The following is a 12,475-nucleotide window of genomic DNA, read 5'->3' as shown; positions in this document are numbered from 1 at the left end:
CAGGACCCCTAGGGGAAGTGGCTCCTTCTGGCAGCATGCGGCCCTTCCTGTCTCCCCGCAGGGATGCGGGTGGCACCAGCTGGGTGTGTGCAGCTGCCATGCAGTGGTGAGGCTGTGCTCCAGGAGTGGTTCATTGTCAGCCAGACGGGTGGGGTGGAGCATCAGACAGACAAAGTGCACACGTGGGGACTCCATGGCGGCTGCTGCACAGCCTCCCTCATCTTGCTCTTGGAGGAAGATGGAGTTTGCCCTTCCTGCCTCTGGTCAGAGCTGAGCTAGTGGTCTGACCACAGGACGGGGGGCCTGGCTAGAGGAGGGCCAGTGGGTATAAAATGCCATTGCACCCAAATTCCCCTCTTGCTACCAGCAGGGGGCGTGAGTTACACCCACCATGGGCAGGGTAAAGGGTCATAGAAGGAGCTAGGCAGGGAATGAGGCTCTACACGTCCATTGGTCTGTCCCTCTGTCCTTCCAGCCACCTCCTTCTTTCCGCTCCGTGGTCAGTGCCCCTGCATCCCATCTGCCCACACAGGTCTCATTCCCTCCCCCCCCCCATCTCTTTCCTGACCAGGATCCCATTTGTTCTGCCTCTCATGGCAGTAACCCCATGGTCCCCCCTGCATCACTCCCCGTGACACAACCCCCCTGCATCCTGCTCAGCAGAGAATCCCCTGGCCTCTCATCTCCCCGTAATGAACCATCTCTAATTGACAGGCCGGTGACAGACGGCTCATTAACAGCTTAATTCTTGATTCCTTTCTATTCCTCCGCGGAAAGAGGCATGTTCCCTGAATCCAGAGGGAAGCTGCCCCTCTGCATTGCCCCAGATGGGCCCAACTCCCTGCATCTGGGGTTAGGGTTCATGGTCATGTCAATGGGGGGCTATGGGCTGGTCCATACAGAGTAATTCAGACTAGATATAAGGCACACACATTTACCAGGGAGGGTAATTGACCATCAGGGCAACTGACCTATGGCGGGGTGGGGGCTTTTCTAGAAGACACACATCAGTTCAGCCGCAGTTACTGGACCCGAAGCAGGAGTTGACTCGGCAATTCTGGGAGCCTGTGTTATACAGGAGATCAAACTGGAGGATCACAGTGCTCTTGTCTGTGAAAAGCCAGTCCTGAAATAACAGCGGGGAGAAGGGAACCCAGCGTGCCAGGCAGAGTGCCAAGCTCTGCTCTCTGGTGCAGAGTGGGAACATGCTGGCTTGCACCACATAATGACAACAGGGCACATTGGTGAGTAGCCTGCCCCTAATGGCTCTGGCAGGAGCTGTGGGCATTTCCTGCAGACACTCGCATGCACTCACCTCTGCTGGTGCCCGTCTCCTGCCACGCACTCTCACCCGCTACTCCTGGCCTGGGATCCCCATACCCACACACAGAGCTCAGCTGGTGCTCCTCAAGCCTGCCCCACAGCCCTCCTGCGCATCTGTCTGTCTGTCCAGTGTTGGCATGCACAGGTAACTGGGTGTGGGTGCAGCGATGCTCTCCCAGCGCTGCCCACCTCTTGAGTCCATGCAGATCAGGAGATTTTCCTGTTGGAATCCCCTGGCTGGTGCCTCCAAGCAGCTCCTGGCTCCTTTCCAGCCCTGCTACATGGAGAGTGGGGGTATTCTGCCCAGGACATGGGTTCCCTGACCAGAGTCAAGAACAGCCATGTCCTGCAGCAGCCCCGGGGCCGTGGAGGTTCCGGGGGCCTGCTACAGGGTACCCAGCTGTGGTTCCAGGTCTCTTGCAGGCTGAATCGAGTGTGCTAGGCTATGTTGTGGGCAGGGAGCCCGTAACATACCCTATCCCAGCTGCCCTGGCGCTACTGGCAGAGGCCTCTCCCACGCCAGCTGAGATGAGCCCACAGAGATCTGCGTCTTCCAGCAGCACCAGGCTCCCTGGCTCTGTTCGGAGCAGACAGACTGTGAAATGCCTAATCCCGCGATGCAGCAAGACTCCCGCATCCCTCCTTGAACTGGTACCCAATTCCCCAGGGAGCTGCGTGGCACCTCCGTGCAGGTCTCACTTCAGTTCTCGCCTTAATTACGCAGCTGGCTCCAGAGATCCCACCTGATCCCCAGGGAGCAATTACCGCTCCACTGCCTCCTCCTCCCCCGCCTGCTGGGACTCAGTGCTCCAGCTAGCACCCATGAGCCGGGGGCGGGGAAGCCCAGGGAGGCTCCTTCAGGACCTGGCTGGGCTAGGAGATGATGCTGTGGCACCAAGGCCACAGCTCCCCCACTCACCCCTCTGGACAGTGGGTTACACACCAGCAAGGGAGAGACAGCTCTGGGGTGACCCCCTGTTCCTCCTTGGCATTTCCTGCTCCATCTTCTAGCCCTCGGGGCTAGGTGGGAGCTGCTGCCTCATCTGTTTCCAGGGAAGGGGATGAGTACTAGTGGAGGCAGCAGCCAGCCGTCCAGGTGTACAGGGGTCCTGGCCAGGCACACCTGGGAGCTCCCAGCTCCGGCCAGCAGGAGTCGCTCTGCAGCCCATGGGAGCTGGGGGAAGCCTGTAGCTTTTGCAGGCGCTAGTGGCTCCTAGTTGTATTTTGCTGGATGTGCTGCCATCTCCTTGGATGGGCAGGATTTGCCCAAAGCTCCCGGTGCATCTGAGCGGGCAACTTTCTGCAGCTTCCTCTCCTTCCCCGCCAACCACCCTTCGCTCTGACAAAGCCCGTTCCCGCTTCAGCAGCTGGGCTGACCGGGCTGCAGAGGCGGCTAGGGCAGGATGTTTGCCTGCTAGGATGGCTGGGGAGCTCCAGAGCAGGGCTGTCCGGCCTCTGCAGCAGGAGGCCCAGCTCCCAGAGCTGCTGTGAAAAGCCAGCACGCCATGAGAAGGGAGCTTGCAAGCGCATAGGGTGCTGCTGCCAGGCACAGATGTCACCCTGTAACGATGCGGTTCTGGCAGGACCCAACTGAGAGTGCCAATTCAGGACAAATTGCTTAAAACAAGGCAGTTACAGCCCAAGGCTGGGGTTTTTCCACCTCTAAGAAAACCAAACCAGCAAGACGAAGAGGACTTTGGTCTCACCCCACTGGCTAACCGCAAGTTCCACACACAATTCCCTTAGACACTTCACTTTCCCAGTATCCCCACCAGTGCCACTCGTCCTGGGGACAAATGGTTATGAAAATCAATACTCCAGTAAAAGAAAATGGTTCTCTCGATCCCAAAAACAGGGGCAGCTCTAGGTATTTTGCCGCCCCAAGCACAGTAAGCAGGCTGCCTTCGGCAGCTTGCCTGCGGGAGGTCCCCGGTCCCGCGGACCTGTGGGAGGTCCCCAGTCCCGCGGATTCAGTGGCACTCGTGCGGGAGGTCCGCTGGAGCTGCGGGACCAGCAGACCCTCTGCAGGCATGCTGCGACTGGCAGAGCACCCCCCATGGCTTGCCGCCCCAGGCACTTGCTTGGCATGCTGGTGCCTGGAGCTGCCCCTGCCCAAAGACTCAAGCCCCAGACCCAGGTCAATATACACATCAGAGCTTACCCACAAATCACGCTGTTTCCAATCCTTTAGAATCTAAAATCTAAAGGTTTATTCATCAAAGGAAAAAGATAGAGATGAGAGCTAGAACTGGTTAAATGGAATCAACTACATACAGTAATGGCAAAGTTCTTGGTTCAGGCTTGTAGCAGTGATAGAATAAACGGCAGGTTTAAAATCAAGTCTCTGGAGAATATCCAGAGCTGGGATGGGTCATTCAGTCCTTTGTTCAAAGCTTCTGTTTGTAGCAAAGTCCCTCCAGAGGTAAGAAGCAGGATTGAAGACAAGATGGAGATGAAGCATCAGCCTTTTATAGTCTTTTCCAGGTGTAAGAACCTCTTTGTTCTTACTGTGGAGAATTACAGCAACATGGAGTCTGAAGTCACATGGGCAAGTCCCTGCATACTTTGCTGAGTTACAAGGTGTATTTGCCTTCTCTCAATGGGTCAATTGTGTAGCTGATGGTTCTTAATGGGCCATCAAGCAGGCTAGGCAGAGCTAGCACCAACTTGTCTGGGGTGTCACCCAGCAGCAGAGCCTAAATTTGAAATACAGACAGGATAGAGCCAATATTCATAACTTCAACTACAAAATGATACAGACATACAGACAGTATAATCATAACCAGCAACCCATAACCTGGTCTTAGACACCTCATCTGACCCCCTTTACATAAGATTTGCTGCCACTACAGGATCTTGGTTGCAACCATGATCTATATGATCCCAGATTATATCAATAACATCACACACCCTCTGAGAGCAGCCAGCTCCAGCTCTGCCTTTGCTTCAGGCCCAGGCATTTGAGTGGTGCAGCACCACGAGAATGACCCAGTGCCACCTGCTTCCCTGGCCCCTGGCCTCGGCACTTCAGCTGGCACCTGGGGCTGCCCAGAAACGCTCCTTTGGGCCCCGGCAGCTTTAGGGGAGGGGAGGGAGACAGACCAATGCCACGGTGGCTGGTGTGCAGGCCAACTCAGCATCAGGGACCACAACCCACACCCGCAGCACACACCTCTGCCCTGCCACAGGCCAGGAGAGCCGGGTTGCCAGCATTAGAGCTTCTATCCTCTTTGAGGGCCCCTGTTACATCACCCCAGGAGCACACAGGGGTCTCACCCTGATTGGGAGAGGGCAGAGACACACACAAGCAGGCGGACACTGAGGCTGGGGAAGGTGGATATTGCTGGGCGTGGGTGTGTGTTTAGGTGGATATTTCTGGGGCTGGCATAGTAGATCAGGGTGCATGTGTGTGTGTGTGGAGGGACTTGAGAGAACATGCAAGGGGTTGTGCATACGGGAGTGTACACAGGAATGGGTCCATGTCAGAGTGAGCACACATACACACTCCTAAATGTTCCCAGATGCCAGCTATTCGGGCGGGCGTCTGCGCGCACACAAACACTACAGGAATGTATGAGTGCGTATGCACGGAGGTGGCCACAGATGGGCCGTGCACATGATGCTGAGAACGCCGCACGGGTACCCTGGGTACATTCTGCGTGCGGGTGCCTCCTTGCACCTGTGTGCACGGCATTGTGCGGGAGCAGGGGTGCACAATGTGCTGGACGGCGTGTGTGTAACCCATGCGTGGCACTATGGGGGGGCACAGACTCCCTTTAGAATAAAATCCGGTCGCTCCTGTTCTGTGCCATGTACCACGGCCCTGGGCCCTCCTGACAGCTGAGACTCAGGATCCAGCTCCCCTCCCCCCCGACCTCCCCAAGGACAAGATTTCATGGTGCCGTTTCTCTGCAGCTCTCACGCCGACCCAGCCAGGCTGCTCTGAGATGGAGCTCGCTGGCCCCCTGGCTGCATCCCCGGCACAGCAGCTGCATTGGGGCGGCTTCTGGGTCACCGGGGACGTGGCCAGGGCAGCCAGCAGGACCTGGGCAAACAAACCTCTGCAGCACCGGTAGCTACGCGGCACCTGTTCAAAGCCACTGAGAGGAACTAAATGAGTCACTGGGTAAGTAAATATTGTGAGTAAACAGCGGAGCTCTTTGCATTCGCCCCGCACAGCCATTATGGAGTTCAAACATAACGAGAGAGAGACGCAGAGTCAACAGGCCACCCCGGCACCTGCCCCCACCATGCAGCCATGGGAACCGGGGACAGCCCCGAGCTTCCGCCCCCCGGCTGCAAACAAAGGGCAGGGAGAGGCTGCACCTGCTTCCTGGGGAGCCACCTGGGCAGTGCCCATCCCTTGCCCATATCCGCCTGCCCCCTTGTGCTCCTGAGGTGGGTCTCTGGGCTCCTCGAGGTGGCCGAGGGGCTCAGGGCCAGGCCAGCTCCACCAAGGTCACCCCACGTCACCTTGAGCAGCCCCCAGCTGAGCAGCATTTCACAGCCTCAGCGCTCAGGCCCAGGCCCCATCTCCTGCACACAGCCCCATAAAGGGCAGGTCAGGGCCTGGCTCCCAAGAGATGGCAGCTGCTGCTGCCCTTCGCCCATCCCCAGGGACGCGGCTGAGCCTCGCTCTCTGCTCAGCGGCTCCTTTGGGCATGTAACCAAATCCCACCTCTCTCGACCCTTTTGTGTGGGCAGACAATGCGGGACGCCCGTCATGCCGAGGCCCCTGAAGTGGCTCCAAGGGATTGCAAAGTTCCCACCGGCCTCTTTCCAGCACCGTGCACGAAGAACCTCCTCCACAATGGCCATGGCATCGCCGGCTGGGGAAGCACATATGCAGCATCACGTGCCAGGCAGAGCAGGGTGCACCCCTCTTGGGCCCTGCCTGGGCTGGGGGGTCTCCAGGCCCAGGTTACCTGCTCCCTGTAAGGAGTGAGGGCTGCTGTCTCGGGCAAAGGGGTCTGCACCTTCCCCCTCTGGTGCTCTGGGATGGAGTCCAGCCAGGCCCACAGAGCGGAGAGTCAGCTTAGCAAGCACAAGGCAGAGAGCTGGGGCTAGCAGTCACGTGAGGTCTCCTCTCAGCACCTTACACAAGCTCTGCCAGCCCCACAGAGCAAGAGAGCAGGCTGGGAAGGGAACAGAGGTCAGTATGGGCACTGGGGTGGGCATGGTACCAAGCTCCCTGGCATCTTTGAGGGGTCACTTCAGCATGGGCACTGGGACAGGCATGGTACCAGGGTCCCTGGCACCTGGGACAGGTCAGTTCAGCTTGAGCACTGGGGCGGGCATGGTTCCAGACTCCCTGGCATCTGGGAGGGGTCAGTTCAGCCTGGGCACTGGGGCAGGCATGGTATCAGGCTCCCTGGAGTCTGGGAGGGATCAGGTCAGAGGGGCAATACCAGGCTAGATCAGTCATTGGCAGAGGCTAGATGGGTCCAGTGTGGTGTGGCAGGGAAGCTGGGAACCTGCACCACACAGACTGATGGTGCATGGAGGAGCGGCAACTCTCCACTGTCACCACCATCACCCCCTCGCCGCCTCTCCCTGCCCATCTCATCTCTCCCTCTCTCTCTGTTATCACCCCTCCGGGCACCCTTACGGTGCAGAGACCGTCTGCCAGGAAGGCAGCTCAGGCCATGAAAACAGCTGCGCAGGCAGAGGGTGCTAGACAGGGAGCGGGCAGGTTTTATGACTTTGCTAACCCGAGAGAACGTCCGATAAAGCAGGGTCTCCGATAGCAATTTATGGGCAACAGGATGTGTGCATCCACGAGGCTGAATAGTTCATTTAACAGAGATACACACAAACCTCTTCATCTGTTTAAACCTCGACATTAGCAGAGCCTTTATTTACGATTTCAATAAGATGCAGGGCTCCGCGGGCCCAGCTCAGTTTATCATCACCTGGCAGCCGCTGGGCCCTGAGCAATGGAAGTGGCACCTGCTGGCTCCTGCTAGCCAGATGTGTCTGTTTTGCCGTGTTTGAGCCTTTTGCAAATGAACCTCCACACCACCCTCTTTGCAACAGTGCATGGGAGGCAGGGCCTGGCTGGGAGCTGTTCGTAATGCCCCTCATGGGCAGGATGGGGGTCGGGAAGGCAGTGGGATGATGTCACAGCGGGCAGGTGAAGAGATCGGGTCAGTGGGGCTTGGAGAGCTACAGTCCAAAGGGAGATAAAGCGGGACGGGGGCAGCAGAATGAGGTGAATGGGATTGAAGGTAGGTGTGAAAGAAAGAGAGCGAGGCAGGGCTCACTCCATACCCACTGTGGTGATGCCGGCTCCAAGGAGCCCATGCCTCCTCCAGAGCCTGTCTTGAGCAAATAACACCACCGTCCGCGGTTTCGCTTTCTTTTACACAACGAAACAGATGTACGAAATTCTCTTTAAAAATGGTGGGAGGAGAGCTTCGAGGCTGGGAGGAGACAGGAGCTGCCATGGGCAAGGGACATCTGTACAACCTTAACTCTGCCCCTTGTGTCATTACAATGCTGCCCTTCACTCACTGTTATGGCACAGGCTGACTCAGTGCTGGGGCATGGGGCACAGGGGCTCTGTGCAGCCTGCAAGCGTTTCAACCCCAGTGACCTGAGGACACATGCACAGAAGCCAAGGGACTTGGAGCATACCCCTCTCGGAAGCCCCAGAGTCATCCCTTGGCCCCAAGGCACAGGGGTGGGTGCAAAGAGATGGGCGTGGGGAGCCAGCCAAGCACCAGCTGCACAACCTGAGGCTAGCAGAGCCTGTGCGTAAGGGGAGAGCGCTCCTCCAGCCTTCAAGTCCCCAAAGGTTATTGGAGCAGGGTTGTGAGGGGAGAGTAACTGGCACCTCCCAGCCCCATATAAGTCCCCACACCAAGCCCCTCACACACACACACTTCCCCTGTCAGTGCACCCTTCCCTGGAGGAGTTGCTGGGACATACACACCGGGGGGCACTGACTGGGGCCCTCTTCCTGGGGGGGGAGGAGGGGAATGGCATGGTGCCTGAATACCTGGTGATGGGCCCTTCCGCAGTGACAGGACTCCTTCCCTGGGAGGCTGGTGGTTTTTCCCCAGAGGGGTGCAGGTCCCAAGGAACGGGAGGAGAAAACCTGCCTCCTGTGACAACATCTCCTGGCACGTGCTTCCCCACATGGGGAGGGGCTTCCCGTGTGGGGAAGCACGTGCCAGGAGATGTTGTCACAGGAGGGGCTTCCGGGTGTGTTCACCTCGGAGGTCAGTGAGCCTGTCTGCACTGGGACCAGGACCCCCTACTCTGGGACCCCGCATCCTTTCGCATCTTCCCCAGCTGCCAGGAGGACGGCCAACCCAGGGCCCGCACTGCAACACTTCTCCCCACCTAGGACCTGCTATAAATGGCCCTTCAGGGAACCCACTGGGCTCTGTGAGCTCCCCAGGGGTGGGGAAAGGGTTAATATTGCACCTGCCCCCCACTAGGGCTAGAGGGTGGATTATCTATGGCTGCTCCATCCACCCCGCTCCCTGCACACTCTCTTCCTGTCAAAAAGTCTGCTGGGCCCCAGTTGTTCCATTTAGGGTGACCAGATGTCCCGATTTTATAGGGACAGTCCTGATATTTGGGGCTTTTTCTTATATAGGCTCCTATTACCCCCTCACGCCCATCCCGATTTTTCACACTTGCTGTCTGGTCACCCTAGCTCAATTGCTAGAACAGGGCCTCATCCTCCCTGATTGAACTAACTTCCTTATCACTAGCCTGATTCTTGCTTGCACACGAATACCTGCCTCTGGAAATTTCCATTACATGCATCCGACGAAGTGGGTATTCACCCACAAAAGCTCATGCTCCAATACGTCTGTTAGTCTATAAGGTGCCACAGGACTCATAGACTCATAGATTCTAGGACTGGAAGGGACCTCGAGAGGTCATCGAGTCCAGTCCCCTGCCCTCATGGCAGGACCAAATACTGTCTAGACCATCCCTAATAGACATTTATCTAACCTACTCTTAAATACCTCCAGAGATGGAGATTCCACAACTTCCTTAGGCAATCTATTCCAGTGTTTAACTACCCTGACAGTTAGGAACTTTTTCCTAATGTCCAACCTAAATCTCCCTTGCTGCAGTTTAAGCCCATTGCTTCTTGTTCTATCACTGGAGGCTAAGGTCAACAAGTTTTCTCCCTCCTCCTGATGACATCCTTTTAGATACCTGAAAACTGCTATCATGTCCCCTCTCAGTCTTCTCTTTTCCAAACTAAACAAACCCAATTCCTTCAGCCTTCCTTCATAGGTCGTGTTCTCAAGTCCTTTAATCATTCTTGTTGCTCTTCTCTGGACCCTCTCCAATTTCTCCACATCTTTCTTGAAATGCGGTGCCCAGAAGTGGACACAATACTCCAGTTGAGGCCTAACCAGCGCAGAGTAAAGCGGAAGAATGACTTCTCGTGTCTGGTTTACAACACACCTGTTAATGCATCCCAGAATCATGTTTGCTTTTTTTGCAACAGTATCACACTGTTGACTCATATTAAGCTTGTGGTCTACTGTGACCCCTAGATCTCTTTCTGCCATACTCCTTCCTAGACAGTCTCTTCCCATTCTGTATGTGTGAAACTGATTGTTCCTTCCTAAGTGGAGCACTTTGCATTTATCTTTATTGAACTTCATCCTGTTTACCTCAGACCATTTCTCCAATTTGTTCAGATCATTTTGAATTTTGACCCTGTCCTCCAAAGCAGTTGCAATCCCTCCCAGTTTGGTATCGTCTGCAAACTTAATAAGCGTATTTTCTATGCCAACATCTAAATCGTTGATGAAGATATTGAACAGAGCCGGTCCCAAAACAGACCCCTGCGGAACCCCACTTGTTATACCTTTCCAGCAGGATTGGGAGCCATTAATAACTACTCTCTGAGTACGGTTATCCAGCCAGTTATGCACCCACCTTATAGTAGCCCCATCTAAATTGTACTTTCCTAGTTTATCTATAAGAATATCATGCGAGACCGTATCAAATGCCTTACTAAAGTCTACCACTCACATCCACCACTTCTCCCTTATCCACAAGGCTCGTTATCCTATCAAAGAATGCTATCAGATTAGTTTGACACGATTTGTTCTTTACAAATCCATGCTGGCTATTCCCTATCACCTTACCACCTTCCAAGTGTTTGCAGATGATTTCTTTAATTACCTGCTCCATTATCTTCCCTGGCACAGAAGTTAAACTAACTGGTCTGTAGTTTCCTGGGTTGTTTTTATTTCCCTTTTTATAGATGGGCACTATATTTGCCCCCTTCCAGTCTTCTGGAATCTCCCCTGTCTCCCATGATTTCCCAAAGATAATAGCTAGAGGCTCAGATACCTCTTCTATTTAACTCCTTGAGTATTCTAGGATGCATTTCATCAGGCCCTGGTGACTTGCAGGCATCTAACTTTTCTAAGTGATTTTTTACTTGTTCTTTTTTTATTTTCTCTTCTAAACCTACCCTCTTCCCGTAAGCATTCACTATACTAGACATTCCTTCAGACTTCTCAGTGAAGACTGAAACAAAGAAGTCATTAAGCATCTCTGCCATTTCCAAGTCTCCCGTTACTGTTTCCCCTCCTCACTGAGCAGTGGGCCTACCCTGTCCTTGGTCTTCCTCTTGCTTCTAATGTATTGATAAAGAGTCTTCTTGTTTCCCTTTATTCCCATAGCTAGTTTGAGCTCATTTTGTGCCTTTGCCTTTCTAATCTTGCCTCTGCATTCCTGTGTTATTTGCCTATATTCATCCTTTGTAATCTGACCTAGTTTCCATTTTTTATATGACGCCTTTTTATTTTGTAGGTCACGCAAGATCTCGTGGTTAAGCCAAGGTGGTCTTTTGCCACATTTTCTATCTTTCCTAACCATCAGAATAACTTGCTTTTGGACCCTTAATAGCGTCCCTTTGTAAAACTGCCAACTCTCCTCAGTTGTTTTTCCCTTCAGTCTTGATTCCTATGGGACCTTACCTATCAGCTCTCTGAGCTTACCAAAATCCGCCTTCCTGAAATCCATTGTCTCTATTTTGCTGTACTCCCTTCTACCCTTCCTTAGAATTGCAAACTCTATGATTTCATGATCACTTTCACCCAAGCTTCCTTCTACTTTCAAATTCTCAACGAGTACCTCCCTATTTGTTAAAATCAAGTCTAGAACAGCTTCCCCCCTAGTAGCTTTTTCAACTTTCTGAAATAAAAAGTTGTCTGCAATGCAGTCCAGGAACTTATTGGATAGTCTGTGCCCCGCGGTGTTATTTTCCCAACATATATCTGGATAGTTGAAGTCCCCCATTACTACCAAATCTTGGGCTTTGGATGATTTTCTTAGTTGTTTGAAAAAAGCCTCATCCACCTCTTCCACCTGATTAGGTGGCCTGTAGTAGACTCCCAGCACAACATTACCCGTGTTTTTTACCCCTTTTAGCCTAACCCAGAGACTCTCAACACTTCCATCTCCTATGTCCATCTCCACCTCAGTCCAAGTGCGTACATTTTTAATATATAAGGCAACACCTCCTCCCTTTTTCCCCTGTCTATCCTTCCTGAGCAAACCATACCCATCCACACCAACATTCCAATCGTGTGTATTATCCCACCAAGTTTCAGTAATGCCAACAATGTCATAGTTGTATTTATTTATTAGCACTTCCAGTTCTTCCTGCTTATTACCCATACTTCTTGCATTTGTATATAGGCATCTAAGATACTGGTTTGATCTTGCCTCCTAGGTTTGCCCTGACCCTCCTTTCTCTCTGCCATTATAGCCCGTGCTCCCTCCTGTTTCCAACCCATCTCCCAGGTCTTGTTCCCCACTTACCTGTGGGGTTTGCTCACCTGTCCCCGTCGAACCTAGTTTAAAGCCCTCCTTACTAGGTTAGCCAGTCTGTGCACAAATAAGGCCTTTCCCCTCCTCGAAAGGTGAACACCATCTGTGCCTAGCAGTCCTTCCTCGAATAGCATCCCGTGGTCGAGGAAGCCAAAGCCCTCCTGGCTGCACCATCTTCGCAGCCAGGCATTCACCTCCACGATGCGTCTGTCTCTGCCCGGGCCCCTACCTTCGACAGGAAGAATCGAAGAGAATACCACCTGTGCTCCAAACTCCTTAACCCGTACTCCCAGAGCCCTGTAGTCACTCTTGATCTGCTCAGCGTCAC

Source organism: Gopherus evgoodei, chromosome 9 (assembly GCF_007399415.2).
Source record: "Gopherus evgoodei ecotype Sinaloan lineage chromosome 9, rGopEvg1_v1.p, whole genome shotgun sequence".
In the NCBI taxonomy this organism is placed as follows: Eukaryota; Metazoa; Chordata; order Testudines; family Testudinidae; genus Gopherus; species Gopherus evgoodei.
This window is presented reverse-complemented; position numbering follows the sequence as displayed.